The 25,062-nt window shown below is 35.2% G+C and overlaps 1 long non-coding RNA gene across 1 annotated transcript; it reads left to right on the top strand.

Annotated features, from left to right (window-relative positions):
* The first annotated feature begins 22 nt into the window (after positions 1-22).
* LOC100524330 (SEM1 26S proteasome subunit) lies at positions 23-24,720 on the top strand. The gene is made up of 3 exons (XR_305553.4): positions 23-212; positions 17,982-18,075; positions 24,524-24,720. It is a non-coding gene; the product is annotated as an SEM1 26S proteasome subunit (long non-coding RNA).
* Positions 24,721-25,062: the final 342 nt, after the last annotated feature.

Below are 25,062 nucleotides of genomic sequence, written 5' to 3'. Positions count from 1 at the left end.
GCTCCCCTTGCTCGTCTCCCGCGTCTCTATGGTAGAGCCGGCCTCGGAAGGAGCAGCCGCCGTGGCTGTTGCGGGGAGAGAGTGAGAGTTCCAACTTTTCCACTGGCCTGAGAGGTTTGGGGAACCGAGGGTCGCGATGTCAGAGAAAAAACAGCCGGTAGACTTGGGTCTCCTGGAGGAGGACGACGAGTTCGAGGAGTTTCCTGCAGAAGGTAACCGGCTGGGCCGCGGCCTCTGGGCACGCGTGCAGTGACTCAGGCCTCCTGAGTAGAGGCAGTGTGGGCGGAAGGGTCCCGCGGAGCGGCTCCCGCGGAAGGTGTGGACCCAGTCTGCTGGCCCTCCGCGGCCGGCTTAGGGTCAGTGTGTCACGATGGGACTCAGCTTATCCGTGAGGCCGAACGCCTTTTGCTTCCTCATCGGAAGAAGCCACGGTGACCCTGGTTCCCCTAGTCCAGTATTACTCTTCAAACAGGTTACCCGCCACCTCGTTCGTGTCTACTTAACCTCTTTTCCCCTTATTATTTTTTAATTTGGTTTTGCAGCCTTCCTTTGCATTTAAACCTTCCGGATTCAGTTGTTGTTCCTGGTTAGGCCAGTACTACTTACTTTTAGGGCTTTACATATGAAGCCTGTTAAGTAGTTTGGGAGGATTAAGTTGGTGCTTAGTACACGTGATTGCCTTCCTCTTGTTCCTCACGCGTTTTTGATCAGTTTCATCGAAGAAACATAAGTTTAAGGATTTATAAGATCCTAAAACGTCAACATTTTTATTAGCATCATGGTTACCAAGAGGCACTTTAGGTTTCTCTTAGTAGGTAACAACAAATAGCTAATATTGACTGAGTTGCTAGTCTAAGTGTTTTGCTTGAATTCATTTTCACCAATCAAGCAAGTAGATACTGGTATTACCGTTTTTCAGATAAAAAAAAAAAAAAAAGAAAAAAAAAAACTGGAGCTTGGAATGGGTAAGAAAGTTGCCCAAACTCGTAATTGGCTAGAAATGATGGCCATCTGGCTCAATAGACACTGTCGCTCTTAAACTCTTTATATTGCTTCTGTTTGTTAGATCTGTTTGGTGCCAATTAGTTTTTCGGAATTATTGGCTCTATTGGCAAATTATTATACCTAGGATAAATACTTATCTAGTAAGAAAAGGAGGTTACTATTGGGTGGCCTTTCTGAAGCAGGAGAATTGTGGTTAATGGTGTACAAATCTGTTACACTAAGCAATTACTGCTTCATTAAAAGTGTCCTAAGTTGTATTCCATCATGATCCTACTCTACATAAAACCACATAACTAAGTTTTGTTCTTTTTATTTACACTGTGCTCAGTTTAGTTGAAAAAGACATTAGAGCGCATACTACACAAACTCATAAACTAACTCAAAGCACATTTATTTTCAGTTCTGGGATTCATTATGTATTGTGGGGATCTTTGGTGTTTGTTTGGGTAGTGGATTTATCTGTCCAGACATGTTTTCTTTATCTCACTTTCAGGTTGGTTCATGATTCTCCAACATTGAGTTATGTGGTAGAAAACTAGCTTGAGATTACGATACACTTTGAACTTAAACTTCATGTTTTAGATAGTTAGCATTTATTCATTGTTTTTCATGTGCAGGATACAGTGTTAGGCTCTTTATTTACATCATGCAGTCTAATTACCACAACTCTGAGGAAACTGAGGCTCAGAGATTTTTTAAAATTTGTTTTTTTTTTTTTTTTTTTTTTTAAGGGCCCCACGCATGGCATATGGATATTCCAGTCGGCTATAGCTGCTGGCATATACCACACCTACAGCAACGCCAGACAGAGCCATGTCTGCAGTCTACACCACAGCTCATGGCAACTCCAGAGCTTTGACCCACTGAGCAAGGCCAGGGATCGAACCTGCATCCTCATGGATGCTAGTCAGATTCATTTCCGCTGAGCCATTCTGGGAACTCCAGAGACTCAGAGAATATAAAGCTTGCCATGAAGTGGTCAACTCAGGATCTGAAAGGTCTTCCTGAGTCCTCAGCCCAAGCAAACTTAAACCTAAATCTCTGGTGTTTAGTGAAGTGCCTGGGACATTTGTAGGTGGTCAGTAAATACTTGTCAGAATGGGTGGACCGGTGTTTAAAATAAGTAGTTAGACTTAACCAATTCAAAAGGATATAAATATAACTCTGTGCCTGGAAGTTCCCCGTTGTGGCTCAGCGGTAATGAGCCCAACTAGTTAGTATTCATGAGGACTCTAGTATATTAATACCTCAGTGGATTAAGGATCCGGCGTTGCGGTGAGCTGTGGTGTATGTAGGTCGCAGACATGGCTCAGATCTTTTGTTGCTGTGGTGTAGGTCGGCAGCTCTAGCTCCTATTCGACCCCTAGCTTGGGAACTTCCATATGCTGCAGACAGGATGTAGCCCTAAAAAGCAAAAAAAAAAAGATAGTTCTGTACCTGATGATACACATGATTTTTTTCAACTTCCATTTCATCAGCTTTTGCTTTTGCAGAATATATAGTTCTTATACTAAGCTTATGTTGTGAATGTCAGTTTGTTCAAAATGTTGGTAGGTAGTAAAAAAAAAAAAAAAAAAAAAAAAAAGAAAAACTCATTAAAGTTAAAAGGAAAAGCAAAGAATATTTTTTTCTGACAACAAAGGTCTCCTAACAGACTGGTTTATTAGCATAAGTAATTTGATATTTATTGGTAACCTTACAGAAAATTTGTCCTCATTAGGTTTGAATGTGTAGAATCTAATTCATTTAGGAAACTTTCTATATAGAATGAGAAATAACATTTGAAATGCCTTAGTTCTGTTCAGGTTTTTGTATGTTTCTTCTCTGGTTTGTAATTCAGATGGGTTTTCTTTACATGTTAATTTGAATTCATGACGTTTTTCTGGATACAGAATTAGTTTCTAGGTGAAACCAATACATATTTGTCAATAACAACTGCTCTGATAAATAACAAAATTAAAAAAAAATTGGACAAATACAGAATCATTTGTCTTTTGAAACTGTACATTTCCTAAATTCTTTGGTCTAGTGGCATTTCAAAGTGTCATCCATGGACTGGCAATTTTGGCATTACTTGGGAGCTTGTTAGAAATGCAGCATCTCATCCTAGACCTACTGAATCAGGTTGGACCTCACCAAGATGCCTGAAAGATTTATATGCACATTAAAGTTGGCAAAGCTGTACTTTGGAACTGGCGTGTTTTGAATATTTCAGTATTTGAGTTTTCAAATGCCCTGTATTACTTTCCAAGTTCTTTGCCTTCTTTGGAGATACTTTCTCTTGTGGTTGTCCTCATGGTAAATATGCCACTGACAACCTCACTAACAGATACAACTCAAAATTGCCTGTAATCATCTGTTTACTCTAAAGGAGGTCTTACTTTCAATGACTCCTTGGATCTCTGTACTCCAGAAAGTGGATGATGTCCATTGCCTAGGGTAGTTTGCATTTAAGAGCCTGCTACATGAAAGAGATTACTGAAATATGTATCCCTGTTTTGACCAAAGGATTGTCCATCTTTTGGGAGTATTGTTGCTATATCTCATCCCAGTCTTGCTTGGTAGGATGTCAGTTAAGTCTTTCTAAGGAAGGGGAATTTGTGTTTTAAAAAGGAAACTAAGAATGTGTTTTCATGGAGGCTTAATTGTTTTTTCTGAATAGCTCTTCTTCAGTTTGAGGTGTAGCATGTACGGGTAATCCTCTGAATGCAAGGGAACAAATGCTCCTTTTTTATTTAGACTGTGGACCTATGTTACATTGACACTTCATGATTCTGATTGGTGGGTGTGTAATCTGTTATTAAGTGGGAACTGTTTAAAAATCATTTAGGATCTTTGTGAATTCTGCAGTTTGTTGACTATTTAACCGAGGATAGGCTTTATTGGAAGATAATCAGCATTCTGGGAATGATTTTAATGTAATTTTGGAGGCTTGACATGGTTAGAATTTTAGAACTGGAAAGCAGCTGAAAGTCTAGACAAGCTAGAACTTGTTAAGATCATACTGCTAGGTTAGTAGTAGTAGAGTGGGGTCTAAAACTGAAATACTCTGTAATTTATCTGAAACTTCAGTTTTTCACATTAGATATATATGAAAAGATATTAAAATATTTTCTTTCGTCTCATCTCTCTTACAGTTAGAAGTGGATGGGAGTAAAAATAGGGAGAACAAGTGGGCCTTTAAATTCTTTTATTCTCTTATTCCTATGCTGTAATTGAGAGGTTTTTTTTCCTTTTGAGGGGAAAGAAAATTTAAAATGAACCTGAGTTTGCCTTCAGAAGCAATAGTGTTTGCAAAAGAATACTATTGTACTAAGTAGTCTGATTTTTCTATAATTAGTGGAACTGCTGTGTTATCTGAAGTGGGCTGGTGTTTTCCTAATGCTGCCAGCATTCTGGAGTAACTGAGTCACTATCGCCTGTGCCTAACAAAGTAGGACATCTTATAGTGGTTCTTAACCGGGGAAGTATTTTTGGATATCACACTCATTTGACAAGTGAAAAAGTAAAATATCAGCGTTTAGTGGGTAAAGGTCAAGGATTTTAAGTGCCTGCTATGCATAGACCAGTCCTGCACAAAGAAGAATTGTACTATGAAAAATACCACTGAGAAATACATGAACATTGGATACTAACTGGACTAAATCGTCAACAGAAGGGTTCCTTAGAATCTTAAATGTAGAAGGCAGATATAGCTAATACTACATCAGATACTGCACTAGTCAGTTTACCTGTTGCCAAAAGGGGCTTTGGTGTTTTCAGTTATTAAATGTAACATAATGAGTGCATAAATAGTAATGTTACATCTTTAAATTAATTTCATGGAGGTAGCAAGAAATGAAGAATTCATGTTACTAAAATCTTTTAAGAAAAAAGATAAGTACAGTGAATGATAAAAGTGCCTATTGGATGTCCTACTCATGGTAATTATATACAAGAAAAAGGTTTTGAGCCCCAGCATGAAATAAGCATGATGAATCTTAAGATCAGACCAAGATACAAAATCCACCATTTACCACTTTTAACTTATCTACTTGTGCTAGTTACTTAAAGTCTTTAAAATATTTTTGCACTATAATATATAGTACAAGTAACTGCCTTATTTAAAATTTAGACCTGTAAAAAGGTGTACATTTAAAAGGGAAAACACTGTTTCTCCCCACCTTTCCCCAAAAACATTTCTTATACTTCAGTGGTAACCACTGTTAAATAGTTTTTTAAAGTTTCTTTCCAGAATTTTTTTATATATATACATACACGCATGTATATGTGTGTGTTTTTATATGTCCTCTAAATACAAATATGTCCTCTTATTTTTACATTATCTATTTTAGATATATGTTCACATTAAACATCTACCTCATGCTTTTTTAAATCTTTTTTTATTTTTATTTTTTTTATTTTTAAAAAAGGGTTTTGGCTGCACCTGTGGTATGGAGAAGTTCCTGGGCGAGGAATTGAACCTGTGCCACAGCAGTGACAATGCCAGCTCCTTAACTGCTAGGCCACCAGGGAAGTCCTATTCATGCTTTTTTTTTTTTTTTTTTGTCTTTTTAGGGCTACACCTGTGGTATATGGAGGTTCCCAGGATAGAGTTTGAATCAGAGCTGCAGCTGCCAGCCTACATCACAGCTCATGACAGCATCAGATCTCTAACCCACTGAACAGGGCTAGGGATCAAACCTGCATCCGCATGGATGGATACTAGTCAGGTTCATTAACTGCTGAGCCACGACAGGAACTCCCTACCTCCTGCTTTTTAATAGCTGTGTACTATTAGTCCATTGTATGCATATTAAATAGTCTATAGATATCTGTTGATATCTAGGTAGTTTTAGGTTGTTTGCTTGTTTTTATGTTTGTTTTTCTGTTACAGAATATGTTGCAGTGCATATTCATGTATATTACATCCTTGTCTTCATACTTATCTATAAGATAAATTTTTAGGAAATTACTAAATCAAATTGGCAGGTTCATTTTAATTTTTTTGATGTAATTTTTATTTCAAAATAATCACAAATTTACAAAATAATTGAAAGTATAACAAAAACAACCTTTTGGTCCCTGAGTCATTCGAGATTAAGTTGCCAGTTTGATGTTCAGCACTCTTAGATATTTTAATGTGTATTTTCTACAAAGAAATAGCCTCAGTACATCCATCGAAATTGGAAATTAACACACAGATATATTACTATTATCTATCCACATATCCCTTTCAGTTTCACCAGTTGTTTCAATAATGTCTTAATCCTAAAATACATTCAGTTGTCCTGTCTCTTTAGTTGTCTTTAGTCTAGGGCAGATCTCTGTTTATCTTTGACTTTTGTGGTTTTGACACTTTTGAAGATTACAGGCCAGTTATAGAATGTTTCTCAACTTGGATTTGTCTCGTGTTTCTATATGATTAGATTTAGATTCTGCATCTTGGCAGGAATATCATAGTGGTATGTGTTGCATCTTATCAGGTGGAACATTGTTCTTATTTGTTCTATTGCTGATTATGTTAACTTGATTAAGGTGTGTCTGTGAGACTTCTCCATTGTGAGAGTACTCATTTTCCCTTTGTAGTTAATAGGTATTTTATTTGGAGGGACTTTGAAACTATGTAAATACATTTTTCCCTTATCAAACTATCAGTGTATTCATTTACTTTTTTTAATATCAGTACAGACTCATGAATTCTCATTTAATGGATTATAATTTGTTGCTGCTATTTATTTTGATCCTCAGATTATCCCAGATTTGAACATGGGGAAATCCCATTAGGCTGTCTTCTCTGAACATTTGATATGTCAGCATCATTATGCATTTTGTAGCATTCTGGCATAAGAAGATATTACAAACTAATCTTATACTTTTCCAGTCTTGGAATCAGCCATTCCCTTAGGGTGTATTCCTTTTGGTGGAGAATGATATTTGGAAGGCAAGCTCTTAACTCCAGTTGTTTTTGGTACCCTCTCAGTGGAGAGAACTAGAAAATATATAAATATGTGTACACATATATACTTTTACATCTATTTATATATGTGTTTGATAAAACCATGAATTCACATAGGTACCTCTAATTTATAGTTAAACACCACAGGGTTCACCTAGTTTTTTCTCTTTGCACATTTGTAACTATCTATCTGGTCATTCTCCTCCCTAATCAATGTTTTTTGCCCCCTCCACCCACAGATCCTCTCCTTATCCCACTTTAGTGTCAACATTTTATGCCAGGCCACTGTCTCCTTCCTCCAGCATTGGATGGCTTTTTCACTCTGTCTGGCTCTGCTTGGGCTCTAACACCTCATTCAGGACCAAGTGCATTTTGAATTTTGACGTATTCTCAAGTTGCCTTTTACAAGAGATACACCAAGTAACATGTCCCCCTACAGTTCACCTTTTTCTTCCTAAGGTTACCTGCACTCCGTATTAAACATTTAGTCATTACAAGCCTAAGGGATGAAGATGGAATTACATCATTTTGATTTGGATTGATTTCTTTGAGTGAGATTGACCATTATGTTTTTCCTTGAATTGTTACCTTAATTCTCAGTTTCTTTATGTAATTTGTGGATAATAATTAGAGTCATGTAAGGATTATATGATTATATTAATCTACTTCGGCTGCTATAACAAATACCATAGACTGAGTGGCTTAAACAATAGAAATTTATTTTCTCAGTTTGGAGACTAAGAAGTCCAGTGTCAAGGTGTTAACCTATTCAGTACGTGTTGAGGGTTCCCTTCCTGAGTTGCAAGCTGTTGCCTTCTCACCATGTCCTCAACAAGGTGGAAAGAGAAAGCAGTTCTCTGGAGTCTTTTGCTATAATGACATTAATCTCCTCATGAGAACTCTACCCTCATGACTTCAGACAACCCTAATTACCTTCTAAAGGCCTCATCTCCAAATACCATCACATTGGGGGGGTGGTTATGGCTTCCATTTATTAATTTTGGGGTTAGGTGACTCATTCTGTAACAATGATGTATGTAAAGTGCATAGCATAAAGTTTGGCATAAATATGGTATTCAATAAACATTAGTCCCCTTTTTGTTCTATCCCCCCACCAAGCTACTTAGGGATTTGGATTTTTGCATTATGTTTGGTATGTATTTAAAATTTGAACCTTTTTCGACAAATATTTTGTAATTTTAGATGTATCCAAAATTAAGCTTGTTGAGCTTGTGGGTTGATTATTTTTTAATATTAAAAACTTCTAAATTAAAAAAATTGTCAAAATTTTTTCCAAAAGTACTTTAAAAATAGTATTACTAGTCATGTAAAATAAAAGCTACTTAACACAGGCGTTCCTGTTGTGGCTCAACAGTTTAAGAACCTGACGAGTGTCCCTGAGGATGCAGGTTCAATCCCTGGCCCTGGTCAGTGGGTTAAGGATCTGGCATTGCCACAAGCTGTGGCCTAAGTTGCAGATATGGCTCGGGGCTGGCATTGCTGTGGCTACGGCATAGGCCGGCAGCTACAGCTCCAATTCTACCCCTAGCCCGGGGAACTTCCATATGCCGCAGGTGAGGCCCTAAAAAGAAAAAATATATGTACATAACACGGTAGCATTTCTTGTTTAAGGATGCATACAGATGGACAGAGGTATGAAAAAATACAATGGGATGAAAACCCCCCAAATCAAGATACTAGTGCTTGCAAGGGGGTTGTGAGAAGTATGTATGATTCAGGATATTAAACAATAAAAAATACTTTGAAAAACTATATGTTTAGTTATTTAACTGATTCAATGGAATAAAGAAGTGTTAAGCAGTTGTGACTTATGGTTTAACTAATATTGATAGTGTTACTAAGTAATATTTTAAAATATAACTCATTGAAAGATGTGATGAGCAGTGAAAACAGTGAGGGGAAAATAAAAGTTTCAAAAGCTGTACTTTTCTGAAGTGTTAAAAAAATTCACCAAGTATCTTTTTTTCCTAGTTTTATGTTCTATTGCTGATGTAATGCTTGGTAGAAATGGTACTGTTGTCTTTATTCTGGGACCTGTTTCTCTTTTTACCTCCCTCACCCCTTAAGCTTCCTTGGAGTGACTAGCACATAATAAGTGATTTATTCACCAGATGTATGTTTGTAGAGTGCTTCCTCTAAATCCACCAGTAGAAAGTGTAGAGTGAGAATGAATCTAGCTGCCAATTATCAGTGCTAAATAAGAGCTCTTGGTTTTAGGGTTTTGGTTTTTTTTTTCTTGGCCATCCCTACCCCCATCCCCCCACCCCCTGCACCTGTGGCACAGGGAAGTTCCTGGCCAGGGATGGCATCTGAAATGCAGCTGCAACCTATGCCACAACTGTGGCAGTGTTGGATCCTTAACCCACTGTACCACGGTGGGAAACTCCCTAAGTGCTTTAGATAGTCTTACATAATCCTCATAGCAGCCTTATGATGGCTTTATACTTGGGGCCCAGTGAAATAACTTACCAAGGACGTAGTTAACTAGAAGCTGCAGAGGCAAATTTGACTTTTTAGGTAAGTATTTGTCTTTGACCTTAGTGATATAAATGTTAATGAAGATAGGATCTGTAGTTTTCATACCAGACTTGAACTTTTTAGTATTTTGCAGGTGCTTTTCTTGGGAAGTGGGGCTCCCACCCCCAAGTAGATCAGAGCAACTGTGCTTTTGAGTATCTTTGGGTAAGATTTCGCTTGGTTTCAGTGGGGGGTGGTGATGTGGTGGTGGTGGTGGTGATGGCGTTAGGGATTAAACAACTGATAGGAGAGTGCAATAGCACTTGAAAAGAAGGGAAAATTATTTCCACGTGTGTACCATGTGAGACAGCAATATATGAACAAAGCTTTCAAAAGGTAGAAATGTAGGAAAGGAGTTCCAGAAAAAGGAGAGAGGAGTAGACGCTTGGAGGTAGAAGATCAGTGTGTATGTGTGTTTCATTTGGCCGTGAGATCGTTGTTGCAAATGCAGGTACTTTGGGGCCTAATCATGGGAGGCTTTAAGCCAAATGACCAGTTTGGACTTTATCCTTGGTTAGATGAGAAGTGGGGTTTTTTGGTTTGTTTGATGTAAGTTTCCTTTAGGCAGTAGGCAGTTTAGGAAAAATTAACTCAGCAGAATTAATTTGAAAAGATAGAAAGTCAGGGAAGCTAATCAGCAAATTGTTGAAATAGCTTAGGTGGAGGCTAAGGGCCTGAAATAGATGTTATTAGGGAAGAAGTGAAGAGAGTGATGCAAGAATAACAGGGAGCTTTGGCAACTGGTTTGATATGGAGTGTTGGGAAGAAGAAGAAAGGAGGGACTGTGATTTTGCACTTGCAAGGCTAAATGGAAGATCAGTAGTGGAGTTCATATTAGATACCCTTGACTCAGTAATACAAAGGACCAGAAAGACTCAAAATGAGTGTGGGACATGAAGGCTTGGAAAAGATGAGAGTAAGTAATGGCTTTGGGGAATTTTATAGAATTAAAGAGAAATAAGAGCATTAATCAACAGAGAGAACCAAAGTCATCATGACTTTGTAGTAGAATCGTCCTGATGTATATTATATATATATAATTATTGATGAAAAGAATTGTAAGAACTTCCTTTTTTTAAAATGTAAGAAAAGTTATAAATGGTTATGTAAATTGTTTTGGGCCTCTGTTTCAGACTCCAGACCGCAAACAACTGAAGCTAAACCAATGTCTGGCAGCACCATCATTTATGACCTGCTTTTGGTTGTTTACTCTGAAGTTCCCCCACTGAAGTTTTTGGTCCTTATTGGAGAAAATATAGTATAGTATAATGGTGCTATGCCAGTAGTAATTTCTCAGCCACTGCTTAGACGTTACATTTGTAGGGTACGTAGATGCTTTTATATCATGAAAACCTACAGAAATGAAATTTTATAAAAAATTTTAATCAGTTTTACACAGCTTAAGCAGGAACACGTTAAATTTATCTCAGCATGACTAGATTTAGTGTTGATTCATTATCATATTCACGAGTGTAAAGATGTTATTTGTAACTTCTCTTTTACACTCACCTATTGTTGAGTATACAGAACTTTTTTGAACTTAATCCTTTGTTTCTTTTTATTTTCTTCATGTAATGTTCTGTATAGGCATGCACATTTTTTATCTGAAGAAACTTTATTGGAGATTAGTTTGTGTATATTCAGAATAGCTGTACTGTTAAGGAATGAATGAGAGTTTGATGCTCCTGAAAATCATTGTAGAATAAAACATTTACAACTCTATTTGGTATAAACAGGATTTCCTCTTTACTTTTTTCCAGAGTGTATGTTGGAGGGTGGGGAGAGTTAGTTTTAAAAACATTGGGAGAAGACCCTTTTTCACACTTAAATGTCAGGGTGACACTTAGATGTAGCATGTGGGATCTTTTTTTTGTTGGGGGGGTGGGTGCATACCTGCAGCATATGGAAGTTCCCAGGCTAGGGTTCAAAGCAGAGCTGTAGCTGCCGGCCTACACCACAGCCACTCAGGATCCAAGCCATGTCTGCCACCTACAACAAAGCTCATGGCAGCGCTGGACCCTTAACCCATTGAGCCAGGCCAGAGGTGAAACCTGCATCCTCACAGATACTAGTCTGGTTTGTTACTGCCGAGCCATGATGGGACTCTTGTGTATGGGTCTTTGATGACTCAGATATTTGAAATTTAAAGTTAGTCACAGATGTACTTCTCACTGGCAAATGTGAACAAAGCCAGATTTGGGAGCAAAGTCTTAAATAATTTAGAATTGTTAGACACTTATGTATTAGGCATCTGTTATTGGTTATTTCCAATTCTGCCTTCTTAATATATGGTAATTTTTTTTACCAGTACACATCTGGAGGCCTGCACACTGAAGTAAACACAGCTGTGGTTATTTAAATGATTAATCATAATCCTGGCAGTGCATTTAGTGTTGAAGTTAAAGTGTGTACTTTATAGTCATCTATGTATTGAAGAAAGGCATTAGGCATAAATCAGGTATCCTTGTTTGATTTTATTATTTGCTCTTCAAAAAAAACTGTTTTGGGGTTTAATGCTTTAAAAGTAAGTGATTAAATAATATTGCATGGTTATCAGTACAGTGTTATAATTGAAAATTAAAACACAGTTCAGAGATGTATTGCTAGAGAAGTCAGCAAAAGCCCAGAGATTACAACAGTCACATGTTTTTTTATGTTACACAGCCATTTAGTTGAGTTTACATGTATCGTGGACAAATATATTATAACATATGTACCAAATGGAGGACTTATAAGTATTGGAAGTAAATTTGAGGGTGTTACACCCTATTGCTTAACTTTTTACGTGATGTATTTCTATATATTCCTAGTTAATAAAGGAACTCTTTAATTCCACCTAAAATAGATTATAGAATTTGGTTTGTCTTTGTATACACAATAGTGTCATAATTACAAGGTACTACTATATAGTAATACCAAAGAAATGTAGAACTGTTGTCATGAATCTTTTTGTGTGTGTATTCTACCTAAAATCTCGCTCCCAATAGTTTCCACTCCATGCATGAGCCATTTTCTTATTCTTGGGACTTTATTTCTACCTTCTTCCTTTTCCTTTCTTCACCATTAAAGTAATAAGATGGTTGTTAACAGAGGGAGAAATGCTTAATCCTTATGCTAAATGATCATCAGAATTCAACTTGATAAATTAAAAATTGTACCAGTCTTAAAATTTTAAAAATACACCATTCAAACTAGTATTTCCCATATTTATTTTTAATTTTTTTCTAGCCTTTATGAATGGAATTGGAACTCCTACAAAATAAGTTACTGAATCTCTTGTTTCTTGTTCAAGAATCTGAGGCACTCGGGTACAAATTGACAAGTATATATTTTTTAGTCTCTTAAAGTTAATTACAGCCCCCTTAAAGATATTTGAATGATATCAAGTAATAGCAATATTTAAATTGACATTTTGGATCATGCCATAATTAGATTAAAAGTTCCTGTGGGCCTTGTATTTTTATTGTTCTGGAAAGGGTTTACAAGATTAGCAAAGAAATGTGAAATAAATATTCTTGTATGATATTTCTAACTTGAATCTTTGACATATTATTATTTCCTTAAAAATTTAGAAAGCTGTTTAGTTAGAATTGGTACAGGCTGATGTTAGGCTTGATGTCTTAGAACCTTAAAGTTCAGTTGTGGCTTGAGTTATTGTCACCTCCTTTACTTGAGCATATTACCAGTAGTAATGTATTTATTTTGTGGAACATTGAACTCTATTAAATATCTTTATAAAGATTCCTTTAAGTATCAGTAAAACAAGTATTTCATTCGACAATTACTATTTCTAGACTCAACCCAAATATATTTAAGGTCTAGGATTTGAGGTTGTGAAATAATGGTAGAAAAAAGTTAAATATTTTCTTGAAAGGCAATTTTTACTTTCTTTGTTATTTGGTACTGGTAATGGTAGTCGAACAAAGAGTGGTATGCTGTACATGAACTCTTAGGCTTCCTCAATCTCTAGTATTCTATAAAATAATCTTCAGTCTTAGCCATTTTATAAGAACTTTTAAGTATAAAGCCAGGAGTTCCCTGGTGGCACAGGTTAAGGAGCTGGTGTTGTCACTGCTGCGAGGCAGGGTTGATCCCTGACCAGAGAACTCTGCATGTTGCAGCCACAGCCAAAAAAAAAAAAAAAAAAAAAAAAAAAAAAAAAAAAAATGTATATATATATATGTGTGTATGTTACATATATACGCACATATTTATATGTGTGTGTGTATAGCCAAACTTTGCTACATTGCAGTTTAATAAAATAGTTTCATGTGAATCTTTTGTACTGGAAGGTCTTAGTGTCATTAAAACAGAATAAACAATCCTAAACTGTCTATTAATATTATTAGATAACTTAGAGGTGTATATTGTAGGAGTACTGGAGGGAATGTGGAGGAATAGCATTATAGTCATTATTCACTTGCTGCAAGAGATAGTGGATTGAGTTTTTCCATTATAAATTCAACATACAAGAATCTGAATTTCTGTGATTTGAAGTACTTTATTTAATTTTAATTAAAAAATTAAAATCATGTAGTTGACTTTTGGTGATTTAGTATTAGGGAAATATATCTACTGTTTGAACTTCTTTTTAATTTAAAATTTGATTTTAGGCTGTACCCCATAGCATATTTACTTAATTTTCCCCTCACATACACTTAATGCTATAACTTCTGCCCCCTTTATTTTTGCCTTAAAATATCTCCCTTCGTTCTGAGATTTCTCTTCTTAGAAGAACAAAAAGAACATTTATATATAGCAATGCATATAGTAAACAGTTTATTATTGATTGTAATTACAATATGAGAGTAACAGTACTATTGTATCCCAATAATGATTAACTCTTAAGGAAGTCACTTTGCTAGTTTATAAAGTTCAGAAATGTTATTTTTTCAGTTTAGCTTGGTGGTAGAAACAGTATTTTTTTTATTATTTCCCCAATACAATTTTTTTCCCTACTGTACAGCATAGTGACCCAGTTACACATACATGTGTACATTCTTTTTTCTCTCACTCTCATGCTTTGTCACAAGTGACTAGACATAGTTCTCAGTGCTTAACAGCAGGATCTCATTGCCAATCCACTCCAAAAGTAGTAGTTTGCATCCATTAACCCCAATCTCCTAATCCATCCCACTTCCTCTCTCTCGGCAACCACAAGTCTATTCTCCAAGTTCATGATTTTCTTTTCTGTGGAAAGGCTCATTTGTGCTGTATATTAGATTACAGATATCAGTGATAGATGGTTTTTGTCTTTCGCTTTTTGTCTTACTTCACTCAGTATGAGAGATTCTAGTTCAATCCATGTTGCTGCAAATGTCATTATTTTGGTCTTTTTGATGGCTGAGTAGTATTCCATTGTGTATATATGCCACATCTTCCTAATCCAGTTATCTGTCAATGGACATTTGGGTTGTTTCCATGTCTTGGCTATTGTGAATAGTGCTGCAATGAACATGCGGGTGCATGTGTCTTTTTTAAGGAAAGTTTTGTCTGGATATATGCCCAAGAGTGAGATTTCTGGGTCATATGATAGTTCTATGCATAGTTTTCTAAGGTACCTCCATAGATACACTACTTTAAAAGATGCTGTTGCATTAGCTTTCTGATGACTCTTTGATATACTGAGGGAAATCCTTAATGTGAGTTCCTTTTCTTTAACTTCTTAATCTATTCTCATTATAAAATATAGGTAGATTCACAAACAGAATAAAAATTTGCAGTTTGAATTTCGAGGTACTTCTTTAGGAAAGGAGAACATCTAAGGATATCTGTAGCCCAGTAAACTTAATTTTGAGATGTAATTAATATTTAGTATTGTTAAGTATTACTGTTGTTAAGGACCTCAGAGAATAGTATAGGATTTGAATTAAGATCCTAACAATATTTCCTTTTTGAGAATAGTAATAATTATTGCAAGATGTACGAACATTTATGCAGATAAAAATCAGTATTTTTGATTATCAGACATTTTTATTAACGACTATACATTCCCTATACAAATGAGTAGAGTTGAGTGTATATTTCACTGAGCTTCGTAGCAACCCGAAATAAATTCCCTAAGAGAAGCTTTCATCGTTTCAGGCACTGAGATCTCAAAGAAGTTTCCCATATTATCTAACTCTTCAAGGATCATTCAATGATCATGATTCTCAAAAGCATTCTTACAGTAAATACAGTTGAGAATTTTACATGACTCATCTATACTACATGATATTATTGGTCTCTTCTATCTTGAAACGTATACTCTTGGCTTCATTGAAACCACATACTGCCCTCTCTTTTCTAGAGATTGACCACTCAGAAGAAGGGAACTTGAGAAGCCTACTTCCATTAACCCACCATTTTATTGAGTGTCTACTGTGTGCCTAGCACTCAGCTATAGACATTAAAGTTGCAAATTTAATAAAATATGCTTCCTACCTGAAGATTTGAAATGGTAACTTACAGAGATGGTGGTGGTCATTTTGGGCATCACTGGAAGATGGGTATCGAATGTGCAAGACTGGGGAGGAGGGGACAAAAAAAGAACTGAGTAAATAGTCCTTGAAGGGAATAATCCTGCCTGAATTAACACAGTGGCAGCGAGAATGGGGAGGAAGAGACTTGGAAGCTGAAATGAAAAGGACATAATGAATGATGGTAAGAATTGAAGGAGAAAGGATAGCTAAGATGACTTCCAAGACTCTGGTTTGGGGGACCAGGTAAATGGAGGTATTATCTTCTATTCTTAAATCATGATGATGACATATGGGTTTAAAATTTTTTTTAATAAGTGTAATTACATTACATAATGTAATGAATAAATACCCACATGAACCATTGTGGAGTAGCTCAGATCTGTTTGTGCTTTAATGAGAAAAGCCTAAATCATACCTTTTCTTAATGAGAGGTTTTTGTTTGTTTGTTTGTTTTTAGGTTGAAATGTTCTTAACCATGTTTCTAATAAGTAACTACTAAGATGAAGCTACCAGAACACATTTAAGAGCTTGTATAACTCATACTTACTGTTTTTGGAGGGGTAGGGATCTAATTGTTTTTTTGTCATCTTTCACAGCCACTGGTTGTGCATATGCTAGGTATTGTTTGTAACGTAAGAATATAAAGACAAATAGCTCAGATGCTATTAATGGAGATTGACAAATAAAGTGATAATTATGATTGTGTAGTATGTAGGTGTTTTGTTATAGACACAGAGAGAGGACCTAATCTCGGAAGGAAAGGAGGAGGAGAGAGAATAGTGAAGGGTTCCAAAAGTGATTGCCAAGCTGATTTTTTAAACAATGATTCTCCCCACATTTCAATTTTGAAAGTTTGAACCTTACAGAAAAATTTTTAAAAGAAGACAAATGGGGGAGGATGTGTAATTGATAAAGGAATCAAAAGATATACACTTGCACACTTGAAGTTATAAAAATAAGTCCTGGGAATGTAATGTACAACATGGTGACTATAGCACAGTGGACTGTATTCAGTATCCAATATCTTGTAATAACCTATAATGGAAAGGAATCTGAAAAATAATATATATCACTTTGCTGTATATCTGAAACTTAACATTGTAAATATTTCAATAAAAGAATTTTGTGTCTATGTTGGTGACTGATGTTAACTATTAACTAGACTTCTCATAATCATTTCTCAGTGTGTACAAATGTCAAATTATATTGTAATACCTGAAATTAATATAATGTTATGTGTCAGTTATACCTCAGTTTTAAAAAAGAGGAGAGTTCTGTGGCTCAGCGGGTTGAGGATCCCATGTTGAAACTGCTATGGTGAGGGTTCCAATTCTGGCCTGGGAACTTCCACGTGCTGTGGGCACAACCAAAAAGAAAAAAAATTTTTTTTAATTTAAATAGAGGACAACAAATACCTGTTTTATAAGTTGTTAAAATTTTGTCATATTTGCTTTATTTATATCAGTGTATAAAATATAAATGATATATATTTGAGAAGCATTTGCAAGTAAATTTGACAAAATGTCACTTGGCTCAAACATTTCAGCATGCATGTCTTAGTAAGGACATTCTCTAAAACAATTTTATAATTATATGTAAGGAAATATTGGTCTGCATTTTATTATCTGTATGTTATCCATTTTTATGTTTAGAAGTTTTGAATTCCAGGCCTGTATCTTCTTGCTACACAACTCACTTTAGTGTTGTTAGTGCTGTGTTTTGAAAGATTGCATAATAGACTTATAAAAATTAGCCCAAGTAAAAATCAGCAAAGTAAATATTACTGAAGTTATAATAAATTTTCATGGCAAATAGAATTTTTTTGTTTTAACTACTGTTTTAGATTCTTTGCAAATTCAAGAATCGAGAAAACAAGATAGCATCAATTGAGATGATTGATGAGAGGATGATTACCATTTCTCCTAGAGACGGCTTTAGATGTTTTGAGAGAGTCTTCAGGTAGCAAGCTTTCTGAAGTTTTTGCATTTACGGAAATAATGTATGAAGAATATTTAGACAGCATCTGTTTCTATTTTTAGACTGGGCTGGTTTAGATGAAGATGAAGATGCACATGTCTGGGAGGATAATTGGGATGATGACAATGTAGAGGATGACTTCTCCAATCAGTTACGGTAAGTTTTAAGCCAGATTTTTATATAATTTAGTATTAATTGTAAGCAGGGAATATGTAACTTAAATATGATAATTGACCTTTGAAATATGTTTCTGAATTATGAAAAGTAAGATATATTGCTTTCATCTCCTGTGTTCCTAAATATGAATACTTTATGTAATTGCATGGAACTTTTGTTCTTTCTAGTCTCTTTACAAAAGTAGTTAGAAGCATATTTGCTCTTTTCTTTTTGGTCCTTGTGGGTTTAATTCTCTCAAAGTTAATTTTCTATCAGTATTGGAAACTCAGCAGAAATTAGAATCCTAGAGTGCTCAAAACCAATATACTGGTGATTCTCAAACTGGAAGAGAGATTGAGGTGATGAGAGTGTACTTTTTCATATTTATGTACAAATTTACCTAAGTGATTGATTGAAGTAAAATTTTATATAACATAAAATTGTTTTAAAGTGTACAGTTTAGTGGCATTTTGTATATTCACAGTGTCTTGCAACCATCATCTCTGTTTAATTCTAAAACATTTTCAGCACCCCAAAAGGAAATGCCATATCCATTAAGCAGTCACTCAGCATTCCTCTCTTTCTCCAGTCCCTGGCAACCACTGATCTGCTTTCTGTCTCTGGATTTTCCTCTTCTGGATATTTCATGGTATCATATAAGTGACCTTATGTGTCAAGCTTCTTTTATTTGTATAGTGCTTTCAAATGTCATCCATGTTGTAGCATGTATCAGTATTTCATTCCTTTTTATAGCTGAATAATATTTCATTGTATGGATATGACACAGTTTGTTTATCCATTTATCAGATGATGGACACTTGGGTTGTTTCCAGCTTTTGCCTTTTGTGAACAGTGTTGCAGTGAACATTCATGTACATGCTTTTGTGTGAATATTTTTTCAGTTTAGGGGGAATTTAGTGGCATTGCTGGATCGTATTGTGATTCTCTTTAACTTTTTGAGGAACCATCAAACTGTTTTTCACAGCAGCTGGACGGTTTTATTACATTACTACCAGCAATGTATGAAGGTCCTCACCAAAATTTTTTCTTTTTCTTTTCCATTGTAACCATTCTAATGGATATGGACTTGTGTCTCATTGTGGTTTTGATTTGCAATTTCTTTTTCTTTTTTTTTTTTGCTTTTTAGGGCTGCACCTGTGGTATACAGAAGTTCCCAGGCAAGGGGTTTAATTGGAGCTATAGCTGCTGGCGTATGCCACAGCCACAGCCACAGCCACATCAGATCTGAGCTGCCTCTGTGACCTACACCGCAGCTCATGGCAACACTAGATCCTTAACCCACTGAGCGAGGCCAGGGATCAAACCCGCAACCTTTTGATTCCTAGTCGGATTCATTTCTGCTGCGCTATGATAGGAACTCCTTGATTTGCAGTTTCTTTAATGACACTGATGAACCTCTTTTCATGTGTGTGTTGTCTGTTTGTGTATCTTTTTTGGAGAAATATCTATTCAAGTCCTTGGCCCATTTTCAAAGTTCGTCTTTTTGTTGTTGAGTTGTAAGAGGTTTTTATTTTGGGTACTAGGCCCTTATGAGATATATTATTTACAAATACTTTCTCCCATTCTGTTAGGTTGTCTTTTCACTTTGTTCGTAGTATTATTTGTACTAAAGTCCAATTTATCTGCTTTTTAAGAACTCTCTGCCAAATTTGAGTAATTAAAATTTATCCCTATGTTTTCTTTTAACAGCTTCAGAATGTTAGCTCTTACTTTAGGTCATCCATACATTTTGAATGAATTTTTGTATATAATGTGAAATAGAGGTACAACCTTTTTTTTTTTTTTTTTTTTTTTTTGGTGACCTTGCCTGTGGCATGCAGAAGTGCCTGAGCCACAATCCTAAATCCTTAACTCAGAGGAACTCCCCAACTTTATCCTTTTGAATGTAAATATCCAGTTATGACAGCACTATTGGTGGAGGCAGTTCTTTCCTCTCTAACTTTGTTCTTATTCAGCTCATAGGTATCTATGTCTTGGGCATAAAAATACCTAAATAGATTGTCATGTGCTTTGCTCAAATCATGATAAAGAAGTTAAATTGCAGTCTTTTGATTTCCTAGTCTCTAGCACATTTTTTAAAAGAGTGAGATAATGTATACTGTTTTTAATATTTATTTTTAGTAGTGATATAGTAGCATTTGTTCTACACTGCATTTTTTATGAGTTGAAAACCCCTACATTCGAAAGACTCTTTAGTATTTTGCCAGAAACAAGGCAGTTTAAGCCATATCCTTCTTCCTTTTATGGAAATATACAGTTTGCTTTTCATTGTTAACTCTGGTTCTTTTACAAATCTCCATGATTTCTCAGAATTGCTGACTCTGATTTTAGTACCCAGAGATGTAATTATTCATTTTGAGCCTTTAAACTATGTTAATGCAGTTTCGAATGTCTCACCTGTCTTAGTTTTCAATTTTCTGTTAATGATGTTGTTTTTCTTTTTGCAGTTTTATATACAAGTTAAGAACAATAGCTATTGAACAGTAATCTGGTTTTTCGCTAAGATCTTTTCTGAGCATTGGTTCTATCTCTTCTTAGTCTTCTTTAGCCATGTATGGCTTTCAAAAGTCCTTTTGTTGTTCCTTTTACAGATCTCATTCCGTTCTGGAATTAAATTAATTCTTTATGTACAAGTTTTTGCCACTTTGTTTTTGTATTTATTTTTTGTTGATTTATTTTGCCACATCAGAGAAAACCTTCCTACTTTTTTCCCCCAATGTATCCCTCCTTTCTTTTTATTATAATCATATTATGCTGTTAGAATACTTATTTTCAGACCTTACAACTCTGTTGGTCCCAATTTGTGTTCTTAATCATATATCATATATCATTTTTTTTCTTTTCTTTTATCTTCTTGAAATTTTTAAAGTTGAGGCTAAATGAGTTTTCTTCATTTGCTATTCAAAAGAGTCAGTTTTCTCCAGAGTGTCTTTGGTGGGGGGGAAGTTATCTTTCATTTGGTGGGGGGATGTGTAGCTTTCATTAGTTAGAAAATAGCACCTTTCTCTTAACAATTAAATCAAGACGTTGAATACTTTGGTTTTTATCTGGGGACTTTTAGTAAATGTATTGATAATTGGATTTCTTGTCACTACTACATCTTGCCTTTTATCTGGTTTGGCAATAGAGTGTTATCCATATTTTCGTTGTGGCTTATTGCTTTTATGATACACTTTCACAGTCCTCTTATGTTCTCTGTTACATTTTTTCTCTAGGTTTGTGAATTTCCATAAGTATATAAATGTTGATACCTTCATTAGTGGATAAGGTTTTCTTTTTATTTCCCTGTTTGTGTCATGAGTTTCTTTTTCAGACAAGTTTGTTGATATATCACCAGTGCTGTCAAGTAGAACTTACTGTAGTGATGGAAATGTTCTGTAAGCTACTGTCCAGTACAGAAGCCACTAGTCACATGTGGCTGTTGAGCATGTGAAATGTGGCTAGTGCAGCTGATTTTGTTTAATTTTAATAAATTTCACATCTGACTACTGTATTGGACAGTGCAGTCTCAAATATTTATATTCTTTTAAAAATTGTCTTGAACACAACATTGTAAATCAACTGTATTTCAGTTAAAAATTTAAAAATAAAAAAGTGAAAAATAAAAATTATCTTGATTAACAAGTCTCCTATGAAGGAAGATGTTCTCAGTCTTTGTAAAATGCATTAAGGCACTTAATATGGTATTACAAGCCATAGTAAAGAACATGGTTTATTGTCTTCTGTTTTTTTTGTTTTTTTTTTTTTGTCTTTTTTTGTCTTGTTGTTGTTGTTGTTGTTGTTGTTGTTATTGCTATTTCTTGGGCCGCTCCCACGGCATATGGAGGTTCCCAGGCTAGGGGTTGAATTGGAGCTGTAGCCACCGGCCTACGCCAGAGCCACAGCAACGCGGGATCCGAGCCGCGTCTGCAACCTACACCACAGCTCACGGCAACGCCGGATCGTTAACCCACTGAGCAAGGGCAGGGACCGAACCCGCAACCTCATGGTTCCTAGTCGGATTCGTTAACCACTGCGCCACGACGGGAACTCCGGTTTATTGTCTTCTGATATGACTGAGTCCTAATTCTAAGTTTGGAGAGGCATTTTATACTTTATAGCCAGTCAGATTCCCTTTGTTCCAGCCTGGATCTCCCTTATTTAGCTGCATGTCCTTAGCAAGTACTTAGCCTTCTATTTTCCATGTTTCTCTTTCAGTATAATTTACTTTTAAGAAGTAGAAGTAGAAAGAAGGTGGCCAGCAGTGTCTCCAAATAACTAAAAGTCATTCTGTTTTTGCTGCTTCTAAAACATTTATCTACATATCAATAGAAATAGGATTATGAAATTTTTCTGAGCTTCATCACATTTACATAAAAATTCCAAGAAGCCTCTATAGTTCCTGATTTACCATGTTGGATATAGCCACTGTTATAGAGCAGAGTAGTTTCTTGGACAATAAGCGTTTTGAAACCTCCTAGTAGCTGTTAGTCATATTGTTGTTTTGTTGTAAAAGGAATGTTGCTGTTTTTGCTTCAAATAGTATACATTCACTGTGTGTGTTCTGTGATACAGATCCAGTTGTGCTGGATTTCTTCCCTTTTTGTCTTTTTTGTGTTTTGTACTTAGTGGCCTCAACTTACTTTCCTTTTGGTTTCATACACATCCTGAATTCTAGCAAAGAACTTTTCATGTTTTCTGAGAATTTAGCTGAATGAAAAATATCTCATCATCTCCTTTGTGTTTGCAAACAATTTATAAATGTAATTGGCTATCACCTGTCAAGAAAGCAAACAGACACAAACCTGGATGGATTTGACAACTTATTACCAAAAATTAAGTTGAATTTAGGATTTTTTTTGTTGTCATAAAGAGTGAATGTGAATAATCTACACTGACTTTGTTAAAGGCAGCACAAAACTATTGTTTAAGAAAGTTTAAAATTATTTCCGTTTTAAATAGGAAACATGGACAGATCTTATAATCTTCAATTTCCTGGGCTGTGGAGGACAAAGGAAATACTTCAGTTAAATTTAGCAAAGAAAGGGATAGAGTCAGAAACTTGTACTGATCTCTTGACTCCTAATCCAGCATTTTACCACCAGTCCATACTGTCCTCTACACCTGAGCAGAAGACAAAGATGGTTAATATGAATAAGCTCTTGCCTTAATATTATTCATGGACTTAAATTTAGGTCAGTATTTGTATTATAAATACCTAAAAATTTTAAGGAAGTGAAGGAGTTTGGGGAAATGAATAATAAATATTACTCATCATCCCTACCATGTATTTATTGCATTGCATTTACATTGGGTAGTGTGGTAGTTTCCAAGCTTAATTATGTTGGGAACAAATGTCTTTTTATCTTAGATGTAATGATGTAGGTAAGGCACATTAATCATACTTTACCTTTGTGTAGTGTTTTAGCATAGATTGGACTTCACATAATTTTGTTGTGAACTTTTATAAAATCTATAAAATCTGAATTGAGGCAGATAAGTCAATGGTGTTATTTGGAATTATAGTTTAAATACCTGAAATTGATTATGGGGCTAAACTTTTTTGTGCAAATGTTTATGCAAGGCAGATCAATAGTTGTTGGCATTCTCAAATCATGACTGAAATTTCAGCTTTTTTTTTTTTTTTTTGTCTTTTTGCCTTTTTCTAGGGCTGCTCCCACGGCATATGGAGATTCCCAGGCTGGGGGTCAAATCGGAGCTGTAACCACTGGCCTACGCCAGAGCCACAGCAACACGGGATCTGAGCCGCGTCTGCAACCTACACCATAGCTCACAGCAATGCCGGATCGTTAACCCACTGAGCAAGGGCAGGGACCGAACCCGCAACCTCATGGTTCCTAGTCGGATTTGTTAACCACTGTGCCACACGGGAACTCCTGAAATTTCAGCTTTAAAAAGTTACTTAAAATTATAAAAATTTATTTTTAAAGTGTTCATATTTATACCAATATACATTTTTGATATTTTAATCCACATTTAAAATTAGGAAAGTAGAATTTTATTTAATATTCATTATATTTATTTTTCTCTATGTATAGTTATACAGTCTGGGTTCTCACACACCCTTAAATTTGATTAATAATTTTTATTTTGGTTAGGGCACTATATATGTCAACAGAAAAACAGTTTGTTTATTCTTTATGTGAAAATAACAGTATTATGATTATAAGATGGCTGAAAGTTTGATAGCAGTGTCTAGTGTTCTTAGCTATATGGTTAAGGAGTCTTAAAATTTATGTTTAAATATGTTACGAGCAGAATAATTATACAGTATTTGAAAAATGTCAAAAAATCCCTGACAGTTCTTCCATAAATAGACTTATCAGAAAAATAAGGAATATAAAACATGTTTACTAATAGGAAAGCAAGATTTTATTAACATTATGTTGAGTGTCTAGTGATGCTGTTCTTTTGTGTTTTTTTATAGAGCTGAATTAGAGAAACATGGTTATAAGATGGAGACCTCATAGCATCCAGAAGAAATGTTGAAGCAACCTAAATTTGAACTGTTTACTAAATTCTGGAACAGAGAACCCAGGGGGGACACTTAAAAAAATGTTTATTTCATTACCTGCTTGGACTTATTTTTGTTTTTGTAACACAAAAAATAAATGTTTGATCTAATATTGGTTTGTTCAGAAGTCTTGTCTTTTGACTCTAATCATTAATTTTCTCATATTATTTGTGATTTTTCCAAAACTTTATTATGTAGAGACAGCAAAATTTCCTATTAATGATTTTTTTTTAATGTTAACTGAGGCTCAGAGAGGTTAAATGATTCGAAGCTAGCATTCATCTGATTCCAAATTCAGAACTTTTCTTAACCCACATAGATTAAGTATTGGTTTTAATTATAAAGTACTTCTTTTAAGTTACATTCATAGTTGCGAAAGTATTATTAGTCCTTAAAATCCAGAGTGGTGTGTTCACAGTTCTAAGAATGATGTCTCTGTTAAAACTGAGGGT

The sequence above is a fragment of the Sus scrofa genome, chromosome 9 (genome assembly GCF_054392235.1).
Source record: "Sus scrofa isolate SSC_HxYL_T2T_F1_AM1 chromosome 9, Sscrofa_HxYL_maternal_Yorkshire_Landrace_v2.0, whole genome shotgun sequence".
NCBI classification, from domain to species: Eukaryota; Metazoa; Chordata; class Mammalia; order Artiodactyla; family Suidae; genus Sus; species Sus scrofa.
The sequence above is the reverse complement of the archived record's forward strand: the minus strand, read 5'-3'. Positions and strand labels throughout refer to the sequence as shown.